Source organism: Etheostoma spectabile, unplaced genomic scaffold, assembly GCF_008692095.1.
Source record: "Etheostoma spectabile isolate EspeVRDwgs_2016 unplaced genomic scaffold, UIUC_Espe_1.0 scaffold00019125, whole genome shotgun sequence".
Classification (NCBI taxonomy): Eukaryota; Metazoa; Chordata; class Actinopteri; order Perciformes; family Percidae; genus Etheostoma; species Etheostoma spectabile.
In genome coordinates this window covers 39781-52947 of record NW_022604689.1, presented here as the reverse complement: position 1 = coordinate 52947, position 13167 = coordinate 39781, and positions in this window count along the sequence as shown.

The window sequence follows — 13167 nt, the reverse complement described above, 5'->3', positions numbered from 1 at the left end:
ATTCAATTTTTTCTAAAGACTTTACAAATGACAATTTCCAGGTGGTACCAAATACATAGTTCTTACTTTAAAGCATAAGTCTGGTTCCACTGGGGACAGAACCCAGGACCTTCTGCGTGTAAAGCAGACATGATAACTACCACACTACAGAACCTCACGGACATATATCTTTACATAATCGGAATATAAATGTGACCTTAACCATAGACTGTAGAATTAGCTGTACTGTAGCTCCGGTTCAGGAAAGTGAAAACAATGCAATGGTGAACAAAGTGAAGTGAGGTTTCTTTTCATCTCTGTAGCCTGGCTGACGGATGGTCACAGCTCTACTGAACCAAGTATTCCCAGAGCTCTTAGTAGTAACGACTTTATGAGATTTTTCAAAAAATTCTCCTGCTGTGCCTTGTAATGCCCACAGCGTCCTGCTATGCCATGAACTACTAAAAAGAACTGCTACAAACTACTATTTTTTCTATTTTTGTTATTTCCACTCTTCATTCTAACTTTCAGAATATGCTGAATACTGCACGTGTTGTCAAATTAATGAAGTTTCTTACTAGAAAAGACAGCTACATATTGAAAATAATACACATCATGTTTCTATCCTGTGTGTTAAAAAATAAGTGTCCTTAAACCCGTTTAAATAATGTGTGTGGTATTTGTTTTAATATGGTTATTGTGAAATAAATCTTGTTTTTCGATGAATGTACTTTTTTTTGATGCCTCGAGGGAAAACATACAATTTTTCTTTGGCTGCCAAATCGAAGTGGGCAAGCGTAACACTCCTCAGAATCCCGTTCCTGACGGGATTCTGGTGCCACGTGGTGGCGCATGTGAACAACGTGAGTAATTGCATGTGTGTGTTGTCAGGGTATTAAATGTTTATTTCACATTTTTAAAATGCTGTTTTATTAAAAAGTAAATGAAAATGTTTGGTTTTTCATCAACAGGTTGTTGTACAGGCTTTTGTCACAGTTAAACGAGTTAAACGTTGGGCAGAGTCAACGGTTACCAGCAGACAACAGAAGCTAATCCTCACCCCAGTGGTCCAAGACAAGAAGGGATTTTAAAGATCATTTTTATGTTCAATATAATAATATAATGCAAAATTTAGATTGTTGACCAAATCTTTTTGTTCCAGTTCATTCTGATTGTCGGCGATTCATTTGCGTCCTATCGTTGATGGGTTGGTGTTTGTGTTGTTGTTCGTTTGTTCCAATGCCAACGTCAGAAGACATCCCCCTGACGTTTGGGTTCTTGGCGGTTCCAGGTGGTTCTGCTGCAGACCTGAGTGCAGAGTTGGATAATGCTTTTCTCCCTCGGATCCCAGAAGCTGTCTGTCTGTTAGCACTCTATAACAACACGACTGCTAGCCAAACATTTCATGAGACGACAGATTTCAGCGAGCTACTAGACAGTATCATCAATAGAACAAAGGTAAGCTCTATGATTTCGTAACACTTTTTCTGTATTTGTTGTATTTGTTAAGCCCTAACTCTATTGTGTGTATTTTAAGGTCTTTGTTGTGGATTTCCCACCTTGTCTGAACGTTGACCTGGAACTACAGCGGCATTACCGACACCAATACCACCGTGTTGCAGCATGTGAAGACAAATTGTGTATTTGTGTGCAGGTTTACTGGATGATATGTACTTAAGCATACTGTTTTCAATAAATACCTAATCATTGTTATATTCTTCATTTCTAAGGTATTTGCTACTACTACTGTTGATGGAAGGTTCCCCTTACGTAGCATTGAGCTGTGGAGCTCTGATGGTGTACGTTTGATCAGCTATTTTATGGGATATGGATAAGTTTGATGTCTAGTTCCCTGTAGTGAATTTAAAAAAGTTTATTAAAGAAAGCTTTGTCTAAATTGATTCTTTCTTCATTTATTTATGTAGGTTCATCTCAGTGACACTCATGGAATACCAATCCTGGTTAGTGTTCTGTACATGGCCTCCTACGTCCAGTTTCTCGTGCCAAAGCCAGATCCAGCACCAGTTGGATGGAAAATGATTGGACAGCGCCGGAAGGTATTGTTTTTATAGTATTTTAATGGATGGCCCATTGTTCAGGTTGTTAAATATATTCTTTAGTATTTATTATTTTTTTTAGTTACAGTATTTAGGTTGCTTAAGTCTAGACCAGCCAAAAAGGCCGGTGTTCCTGACAAGAAGAGGGTTCAGTAGGAGGTTAGTATATATTTTGTATATTTCTGATTTATTTTACCCATATGCAAAATAAAACATTTCTAAGACTTATTTCTAAGATGTTGTTATTCCTTGGCTTAGTGAGCTTCGTCAACATTGCATGACTAGTATTGACCCAGTGATTCTCATCATTCCTACTGAAAGTTTAGGGTTTTAAATGATCCAAAAAGGTAATTCAGTAATGTACTGTGTAAAGTGCTGCTTTGGTTCTCACAAACGAACGATTACATACAACACTTAAACCCTTTATTGAAAATTTTTACAAGCATAGCACACAGCGGCTATAAGTGGATGGGTTGCAGCTGTGCAGCTGGGAGCAGGTGAATCAGCTTGGCAGCAATCAGGAGTAGGGAGAGTGACGTGTATCTCACTTTTATTGTGTGAGGGCTCTTCTCCTGACTTCAATAAAATGGCATTTGTGAGAATAAACCTTTTTACATTCACTCTGAATAATGAAGATCCACAGGTGAATATGGTCTGGCATTATCACATCAACATCAAATGCTCTTTCACTGATTCACTAATTTCAAACATATTTGGTGTCTGAGCTATGCAGAGATTCAATTAGTTGACATTTCCACAGGGAAATCATATGGCAGCTGCCTCAACCCTCAACAGGCCAGGAAAAAGTGTGCCAATTTAAAGAGGATATACCAGGTGAGATATTATTTATCAGGAGATCAGTTTACTTGTAAAGGGCCTGTTGTGTTAAGGCCTTACCATGCATGACATGTCTACTGGTTTCAGGGTTTCCACACATATAACAATAAATCCCTATGTTCATATTTCCCAGGAGATTAAGTAGCTACCAGTCGCGGGGGGGGGGCCACTACAGCAATTAAGTCACTAAGGTGTTTCAACCACCAAGGTCCCACAAACTATCAGTGCGTGGTCGTGCACATGAATTAATTACTGAAGATTTTACCAAAACTGTATGAAGGTCTCACCAAAAACAACAAAAGAAGGGAAGAAGCCTGGGCCAACCCCCATAGAGCCCATCAGACCCAGCACCCCTGTAACCTATCAAAATTGTGTCTAAACTAATAAAGAAAACTAAACTGCCAGACCCCTGTCCTTTAAAGAAATAAAGCAACCAGAAAGAATGGTGCAGACACCCTGGTGCAAGGGCTGCTTCAGTCTTAATATGTGAGCTATGGCTTCCAGCCTTCCTTATGTACAGGAGGTGGGGCCACCCACTAATGGCTCAATCAGGAACACCTGAGATAGGCAGAGAGAGAGAGACAAAGAACAAGGGGAGAGCCTAACACCGCACACAAGAAAATGCTCCCAAGTATATTTATTTCCTCTGTAAACGCATAATGCATGCACTCCACATTACAAATACCTCCTGTGATTTCTGGTGTTGGAGAAATCCTTCTATAAACTGACAACTGACTCCATGATGAATTAACACAGCGTTTATTCTTGTGGTCAACAGATGAAATGCGTTTCCGGGCAGTTAAACGTGCACGGACCAGATGGAAACTTGTCTAGTACAGAGGTTCCCAAAAAGGCACTTACACAATAGCGTGCTCAGGGTTATATTGGTTCCCCTTGTGGGGCCTGATGGTCAGCTATACTGTTGCTGGGGTACAATCCCTGCTCTGCCTCTTCCTTCTTGCCTGTCTATTATTTTCAGTTATCATTTACTTCACAAGACAGCTATGTTCACTCCCTTCTTAGTTTGTAGGTGTCCTGTTCTCTGAGTTATCAGACCGTCCTCGAACTTCAGTGTCCTTGGCCTCACCATCTCCTCTTCTCGTGCTCACTGTAGCTTATCTGACTAAGATAGCCCTCCTGTTCTCTCCTCCTAGCTGTACCCCCAGCTGCAAAGCATAATGTATAATATTCACATACACACACACTCTTATTTAGTCTTGGTTAATTCAGCATATACTTTAAGCCAGCTTTTTACGTGGCCGTTCCTGAGTGCCCTGTTCATCACCACCTCAGTCATTGTATTATTTTCCCACAAATTCCCCTTTTTCGCACCTACTAGGTGCGAACACTTTTTACACTAACTGCAGTGCCTCAACGTCCTCCCCGTCCTCAGGCATGGTGAGTAATGGCAGCATCCCAGCGGAATAGGGAGGCGGTGCTTTTTCTTTGGACAAGGCAGTGGTGATGAGCCGGATATCATGGTCCGCAGGCAGGGCACAGCCAGCACCCACAGGTAACTAGAATAGCGAGAAAAAACCGCAATAGATTTCAAACAGCAGTGATAAGATTCTTCCATTTGCCAAAAAAGGTTGTCATCCACCCCTCCAATGGATTGATACACCTGAGGCGTCATGCATCTCCTGGGAAAGGGCTCGAGTTGGTTCAAAGCCCTGGTGACCTTCCCATCCGGGGCAGTGTTGTTAGGGATGACCGTACACAGCATCTCTCCGAACATGGAACAGACTCCTCCTTTTTCAGCCAACAGCATCCAGCGCCATCCTATTCTGGAGCGCCATGAGGGACGTTGGGGCCATCTGCTCGGCCAGGCCTTCGATGGCATCCCTAGTTGCATTGCTCAAGCGTAAAACATTATAATGCACAAAATTATCCTATCTACTTTTTGCTGGGATGACGTGGAAGGAAGATGGCTGAAAGCAGTGGTATATTCTCAATCCTGCGGCTATTTGATCGCCAATTTGTATTCATTCGGGACACCCCTAGGAACTCCTATGCTGTCTATATAGTTGGGGTTTCCCGCCCATGGATAAAAAGCAGGGCCTTGCCTATTGCTACTACGGGCCCTGCGCCTTCTCTTTACAGGTCAGTTGCACAGCCTTAATGGTGGTATTGGGACTCATACTCCTCGCCAACACCAAAGATATGGGCATATCTAATCTAACCATAGCACAAACTCCTGACGTTTGATTTGGGAACTTTATCTGGGAGTACAACCTAAGACCACCACAATAGTAGAATAGTCCTATTCTAGCCACTGGGCCTAGGGCTGTTTTGTTTTGTACAGTTGTATTACACCAGTCTGGGGGTATATCACCTAGTTTGATTGTGGGCTTGCTTGATCCGGTGAATTGAAACAGTGATATCTTTCCCCACCCCCTTTATGGCGGTAAAATACCCTGGTTTTCAAGAGCCTGGGGGAAAGAGGGATGTATGTGTAGTACAATTGCGGGAAGCTGTCTTATAGAGTGTGTGAAGTTCAACATGCATGCATATCCTGCTGGGTCCTCATTAGGAACACGGGGCCGGGTTAGTGACATGACTGGTCTAGCTGTGGCACAGGCCACGCACCCTTCCATGTGTTGTTCTTTGGCATTCTGTATTAGCCACCTGATCCATAATTGTCCTGGCCTGCACCTGTGTATACTCTAACACATCTTCCACCCTCATTTTAGAGAAGTCCTGCACATTTACGTCTTCCTCCTTCAGGGGGGGTTTACTGTAGTCTCTGCCATGTCTGTCATTCTGTGTGTGCGTGAGGGGATCCAAAATATTATCTGCAGGGGGGTATTCTGGTCACTTCCTGCTATCCATACACCTATGGCTAACATCCACCATCCTGACCGTTCCTGCTCCCAATTGCTCTTTTACTGACAGGGTTATGGGATTTTTTCGTGGGGTCTGAACTATAGTCCCCGCTGTATAGATAATATCTCCCATTCATCTTGTTGTACCCACCAATCTCTTTTGTCTGTCAACCTCGCCCATGGTTTCCACCCTCCTGTTGTCCAACCCGCGTCATACCAGCTGTTACAGAGACTACCTTTCACCTGTCCGGAAGCGCTCCTTTCACAGTCCTCTACCTTTTGATAGTCGTCACAGATGTACACATCTGTGTTTTTTGTAGAAACTATTATACCCCCCGCAGTCTATAGCCTGACACAAATCAAAGGTAAATGACGTGTTGAGTCTCTCACATAGGGGAGAGTCAATCTGGCACCGCACCTTGGGGATGGGCCCTTAGTGTGTTGCTTCACTACTGCGGTTTCCTGTTCGCCAACAGGACCTGCGTAGAAAGGGCTGAAACCAGAGATGTTAGCTTTTTCATATAGTCTGTCATTTCTATTGCTGAACATCTAACATTGGCATGTGGCCTCCATCTAGTGGAGGTCCTGGCATTTTTCTCCCTGTCATTATTTCATGTGGGTCAAATGTGTTTCTGTCTCTTATGTCCTTCTGAGGACCTCATAGCCATGAGGGCCAATGGGAGCGCTTCTACCCATGTTAACTTGCTTCCTGCACATGCCTTGGCTATCTTAGCCTTCAATGTCTGGTTTGCTCTTTCCACCATTCCCTGTGACTGTGGATGATAAACTGATCCGAAGGCATGAGTGATTCCCAGGGCTGTTCTACTTCTCTTAGTAGTTTGTTGTTAAAATGTGTGCCATTATCTGACCTTATTGCCTGGGGACCCCATACCTCGGGATGAGTTCAGTTTTGACCATCACATTTCACCACTGTTTTTGCGTCCCTTTTCTGGTGGGAATGGCTTCTACCCACCTAGAGAACCTGTCTACCATCACCAGAAGATACCTTTTTCCCCTACCACATTTTCTGCGCACATATCAGTATAATCTATACTGATATCTTGAAAACAAGCTGTGGGGACTGGGTACGCTCCTTTAGTGTGGTGTATGGTTTCTGAACATTATGCTCTCCACACACCCTGCATTCCTGACAAAAATGTGTCACCATGTCCTCAAATTGGGGTGCCACCACAGCTCAGACAGATTCAGGAGAGTCTGTTTTCTTCCTTCATGTGTTGGTCTGTGTGCCTCAGGTAGCAACATTCTGCACATCTCGGCTGATGCTGCTATCTTTCCTTGATGAGACCTCCATATCCCATCTTTGTCTTTTGTGGCGCCGCTCCGCTGCCACTGATTCCATTCATAGGCTCCTGCCTTTTTCTGCATTTCTAGAATGTCTTTAGGCTCCAGTGCCATTGGTTGTTTTCTATCTCTTTCGATAGTACCATCTGTTTGGGGAGTATCCTCCCGCTCTTTTGGCTGCAGAATCTGCTGCCTCGTTTCCTGCACTTACTCTTCCTTGCCCTGCGTCATGTCCTTTGCATTTCATTATGGACACCTTTAGTGGAGCGGCAATAGCCTCCACTAGCTCCATATCTCCTCTGATGTTTTATGGGCATTCCTGCAGAGGTGAGTATCCTCGCCTTTTCCACATGATCGCGTCCAAGTGTGCTGTTCCATGACATAAGCAGAGTCTGTAAAAATGTTCACTGTTCTTCCTTTGGCTAGCAGAAGGGCTGCGATCAGAGCTTTTATTTCTGCTTTCTGTGCTGACGCTGGTTGGTTTATTATTCCTGCTTCCAATGTCTGATGTGTTCCATCTGGGTGTTGTTGGACTACTGCATATGATGCTTTGTTAGTCCCATCCTTTGTTTTGTAGCAACATCCGTCTGTGTAGAGCCACATGTCAGCCGACATGTCTGGTACGTTTTCCAGATCTGACCTTATTCTGCTTTCTTGGGCTGCTTCTTCCTCGCAAACATGTGGCACTCCCTGTCTACTCATACTGTTGGCCATGTTTATTCCTTCTGATGAGTAGGTGATGTGCGGTTGGGTACAGGCAGTCTGCAGTTTGTTCTCCTTGTGGCACTGTATGCAATTCCTTGCTGGCCAAAAAGCTGTGACACCATGTGTGGTGTGGATTGTTATTGGATGGCACATTACAATATGTGCTGTTTTGTCAATGGATTTTGCCAGCGCCGCTACATAGCGGGCACAGGTTGTCTGTCCTTTTTCCACTGTATCCAGCCTTGATGAGTGGTACATCAGTACATGTCTGTCTCCCCCTTTTTTCTGAAATAAAATGGCATTGAGAAGCCTTGTTTTCAGAAACATCCTATGAATGGGAGTGAGTAGTCTGGGGAGGTGAGTGTCTCTGCCCTTGCTAGGGCACTTTTGAGGTCAGAGAAGGCGGCCTCGGCCTCTGTTGTCCATAGGAGGGGGCGGTGAGACAGCGATGACCAGCAGCAGCCACCAGTTCCCTGAGCGATGTAGTTCTGTTGGTATAGTCAGGGATATGTGAGCGGCTGTATCCTGTGAGGCCCAGAAAAGACAGCATGTCTGCAACTGTGAGGGGAAGCGGGTGATGCAGAATAGCCTGTCTATGGCTGGGAGACACCCCAAGGCCTGCTGATGAAATTTGTCTGCCCAGAAAGAGGACTTGTCTCCTAGCAACTTGTACTTTGTCCCTTTTGACCTTGTAGCCTTTTGAGGCTAGGAATGTCAGCAGTGCCATTGTCTGTTTCCACACAGGTGAGGGGATCTGTAGCAGCCAGCAGAAGGTCGTCCACATACTGTATGAGGACCACAGTTGTGGGGAGTTGCAGCTGCAGAAGATGAGATTTGAGGATCCTGTTGAACAGTCCAGGTGAGTCTCTGTATCCCTGTGGCAATCTGGAATACGTGTATTGTTGACCATTGAAAGTGAATGCAAAGTACTCCTGTGAGTCTTGGTGTAGGGCACAGAGAAGAAAGCATTGGCCAGGTCAACCACTGTGAAGTGGGTGAAGGAGGGGTTAAGTGATGTCAAAGAGACATGTGGGTCTGGGACAGGATGCACAGCTGGGACAGTAATGTCATTAATGGGTCTGAAGTCCTGCACCATGCGCCATCCTTTTCTCCAGCTTTGGGGACAGGTAAATGGGAGTGTTCCAGGGAGAACGAGTGGGATATATGACACCAGCTTCTAAGAGTCCCTGAATGGTTGGAGCTATGCCTTGGACCTGGTCAGGGGTGAGTCCTATACTGTGGTCTGTGAATGACTGTGTGGTGCTGCGGTCTGATTGTAACAGTCACAGGATGTGTTTCTAAGAGTCCAGTGTCATATGGGCCGGTGGTGAACAGATGCTGGGGAAGAGTTAGTAGGGCGGTAGCTGCGCTGGGATGGTCAGTGCAGGGGAGTCCATGTTCTCTGGGAGTGGGAGAACTTCAGGCAATGTTTTCTCTGTTGTGTGAGGCCCTTTAAAGCACCACATGTCTTCAGCGTCAGTGTCAGCTTTTAGAAGGCCAGGTGTGGAGGTGGAGCCATTTAAATGTTAGTGCACGTTTTATCATAGGCCCAGGGACCTGGCCTGCTGGCCAAATCCTACTGCGAGTGTGACATGCGGGGAAGAAGAGTCCCAGAGTGTGTACCAGTCTTCAGAGGAGTGCGTTAAGACCACAGAAGCAGCCACCCCTTCTTTACCACAATATATGCCTCTGCATAAGAGAAGTGGGTGCTGTCCTTGCATGTTTGTCTCCCAGTCATCTTGATATGGGGTGTCCAGGTCGTCAGCTACATGTAGAGTACAGTGTACTTGTGGGAGTGGGACATGTAGGGTGCAGTCTGTATATGGCTGGTTTCAGGATGTTGAATGCATGTTGAATGGAGGGTGTGTCAGGGCCTGTGGGAAGCAGGCGTAACCAATATACATATTGGTGTAGTTCTGACACTGGGGTTGGTGTGAGGGAGAGAATGTGACTGGGGAATCAGGAGTGGATACTGGAGGAACAGGAGTGACATGAATGCCATCCACATTCATCCATATGCACAGATTCAATTTACACATAAGAGCTCTTCCTAATAAATTTACTGGGCATGCAGGGGAAAGCAAAAAAGAATGTGTGTGTGTTTGTGAGTTAAATTCGGTTAACAATGGCTGTGTGAAGTGCTGTAAGATAGGGGTCCCACTGACTCCCATAACTGACTGAGTTTGAGCTGAAGGAGGGAAGTAGGTGGAATTTAGACAGGAGAACGTTGCTCCTGTGTCTGCCAGCATTACATGTGGTTACCTTGAATAGTGAGGGTAATGAGGGTTCTGTGGTCAGACCAAAATGAAAATCAGTGGGAGGACACCTTCATTGTGGACCCTGTTGGTCATACCATTGCTGTTGTAGGCCTGATTAGCGGGGACAGTGGCCATGGCTCACCGGGGTATGGTTGGGGTGAGGGATTTCTCCCTGGCCCTCTAGGGGGCTGTGCTGGGGGCTCTTGGCATTCTCTTGCATAGTGGCCTTGCTGACCACAGTTGTAGCAAAGGAAGTAGGGCTGAGAGGTCCTTCCTCCAGGCCTGGACCTAGTCATTCCTCCTCCTCTCTGAAAACCTCGCCCTCTTCCTCTTGTGGGCCAATTTTGCTGGCTCGTGTTCGCTGGCCATGGTGGTTGTGGGGGTGGTGGCCAGGAAGCTTGTGCTCTCTGTAAGAGTTGAGTGACTGCTTCCAACACTGGGGCTTCTGACTGTTGGGGGTTCTGTGAGACTGTCATTTGTTTAGCTTTGCTGGGCTTGGGCTTGTTTAATTCTTCCAGTTGTTTCTTCAACAATTGAGTTTGTAGTCTTTTTAATTCATCTTCTTGTTGCTCTGCTCCTTTTTGGTGTTTTGACAGGAAATGACGCACATTCTCGCCCCATGTTGCATCGGTCATTGTTTGCAGGCCTACTACTCCTCCTAACTGTGTCTGAACTGCTGTGGGTAATCCCCCTAGTACCCCATGGCGGAACAGCGCCACTGTGGCGGCGGACTGGTCCCACGGTTCCCTCATAGCACGCTGCCAAATCTTTTTTGCTCTATCTGCATAGGCATCAAAATTTTCATCACTTAGTCTTTTTAAATCATGCCATGCTGCATGATCCCCAACTGTGGGATACATGCGGTGCAGCTCAGCCCAAATGCCAGGGGTTACTGCTGATGCAGGCACTGATGCGGGAACAGTGGGTCCAGCTCCCCCTCTGGTGAGGGCAGCACTAGCTTCATCTGCTCCCATTACTCTACCCAATACTGCTCTGAGATCTCCCAAACACAGCTGCACTCCTGCTGTAAGACTATTGAAAGCTGTGAGGAAATGCTCAGCTTTTCCTCACAGGAGGGGAGTTTTGCACACAGAGCATCTAAGTCACCAAAACTGTAAGGGGTGTACATCAACAGTCCTCCTCCTCCTCCTACTGGGCGGAGTGGGCATTGTAGCCCCGCCTCTGGTGTGTGGCGCGTCTGCTCTTCCTCACTGAGCTCATTCACTGTTCGACGCAGCTGCTCTTGCTGCTCTTTTATCTCTCTGAACTCTTTGTTAAGTCTTTCCCTTATTCTAGTTGATCTTCGCAGCATAACTTCGTCAGGGTCCTCGTTGGTAAATTTACCTTTAAATGTGCCTGCTACAAAAACGTCTTGAGGACTTTGTGATCTAGATCTGGGCCTGCGTTTATGTCGTTTTTTAGTCCTTTCCCTAGAGCTAGAGCTTCTGTCTGTTTGCTCACTTTCCCTGCTGCTGTCTGACTGTTCGCTATCTTCCTTACTTCCTGAGTCTTGTGGGGTACTATGGTGAGGTGGACTGGGTCCTTTTACTGACATGTGAAAATGCTCTGGATTTTGTTGGCAAAAAGACGCTGAATATGGGGTACTAGCTTTGCTTGGGCCGGCTGGGACTGTGGCCGCTGGTTGTGGTGGAGCCGCTGCTGCTCCCCTGACGCTGACTGTACCATTAAATTTAGATAACATTCTAAATCCTGTACGCGGCCCTCTAATGCGGTATCAATGGGTCCTGTGGTACGTCTATTTGTAATGCATTTGGCTGTAAATGGGCAGTTACCACTGGGGCTTGGACTGTGGGTTTTGATGCCGTTGGACCTGTATACGGCGGCGGTGGAGCGGAAATTCTTAGGTTTCTTATGTCTGGATAAAAAGGGTTTGTTGGCGGGGGCGCCTCAGCGGGCAGCGGGGTTTTCTCTGCGCTAGCGATTTTATTCTGTTCAGCTTCTGTCTCAGTTTTTGGTGAACTTTTGTCATCTTGTTTTGTCAATCCCAATTGTTTCTGTATTGCATTTGTCATTTTCAACCCCACCCCATATTTCTCTTTCTGCGCTTCATACTCCTTCTGCTTTGGTTTAGTCAATTAAACCATTTTCTTTCTTTTCCTCCTCTGCCTGCCTTTCCGCATACTCCAACTTACTTTTTCATACTTCACTATTTCATTCACTTTCTCCGGGGACGGCGCCCTTCTCCCTTAATCCATCCTCCTCTCTCCCATTCTTTCACAATCTCTTTTGCTACTTTCTCCTCTCCTTTATTGCCATACTTTTTCACTGCCCCTACTAACATTTACCATAAGGGTCGTCATTTTACAACAAATAAGCAGTGAGAAAAAATCCAACAAGCCAAACCACAACAAAAATCACACATGCAACAACAACAACTTTTTCATTAAGACTCCATCTAGAGCCTTTTTATGTACATCTCTATAATCTTTACAACTTAAAAAGTGACCTCTCACTCCTTTGCACAAATACACTCGCGGTGGACTCGTAATATTACAATGACAATCTGTTAACTGCAATTCTTTTTCAGGTTGTTCACACAGAACCAAGGGTGGCAATTCACAATCACTCATCTGAACTATCTGTCCTTAGCAGTCTCCTACCTCGTCAACCATCTGGACGTATTTTCCTCTGACTATTTGTCCCTTTCCTCTCCTACCGCCACCCGTATTATTCAACAATTCTCTCACAACTCTCTAGTTGTTTTCTCTGTTTAATCACATCACATGCCCAACATTTCATCTGTTTATATCCCTTTAATTACAGCACATTCAATCAATACTTTTCGCTTAAAACAACACTTACGACAGTTGAAATGTGATCACATCAATTTAGTTTTCAGCCAATAACAGAATTTTGATTTTAAACAGGCTTCTGCTTACCTTTTTGTTGAGAGCTCTCAGTGATCACACCAACGAATCGCAGTATCGCCGCTCAGTCCCTTCACGGGCTGCGGGATGTCAGTCCGGTGGCTGAGCTGAACCGGACCGTGGACACAATGCCAAGGTCCAGTTGGATTCTCCTGTCCATTACGTTATCACGTCGGGGTCACCAAATTTGTTGGAGAAATCCTTCTATAAACTGACAACTGACTCCATGATGAATTAACACAGCGTTTATTCTTGTGGTCAACAGATGAAATGCGTTTCCGGGCAGTTTTACGTGCACGGACCTGATGGAAACTTGTCT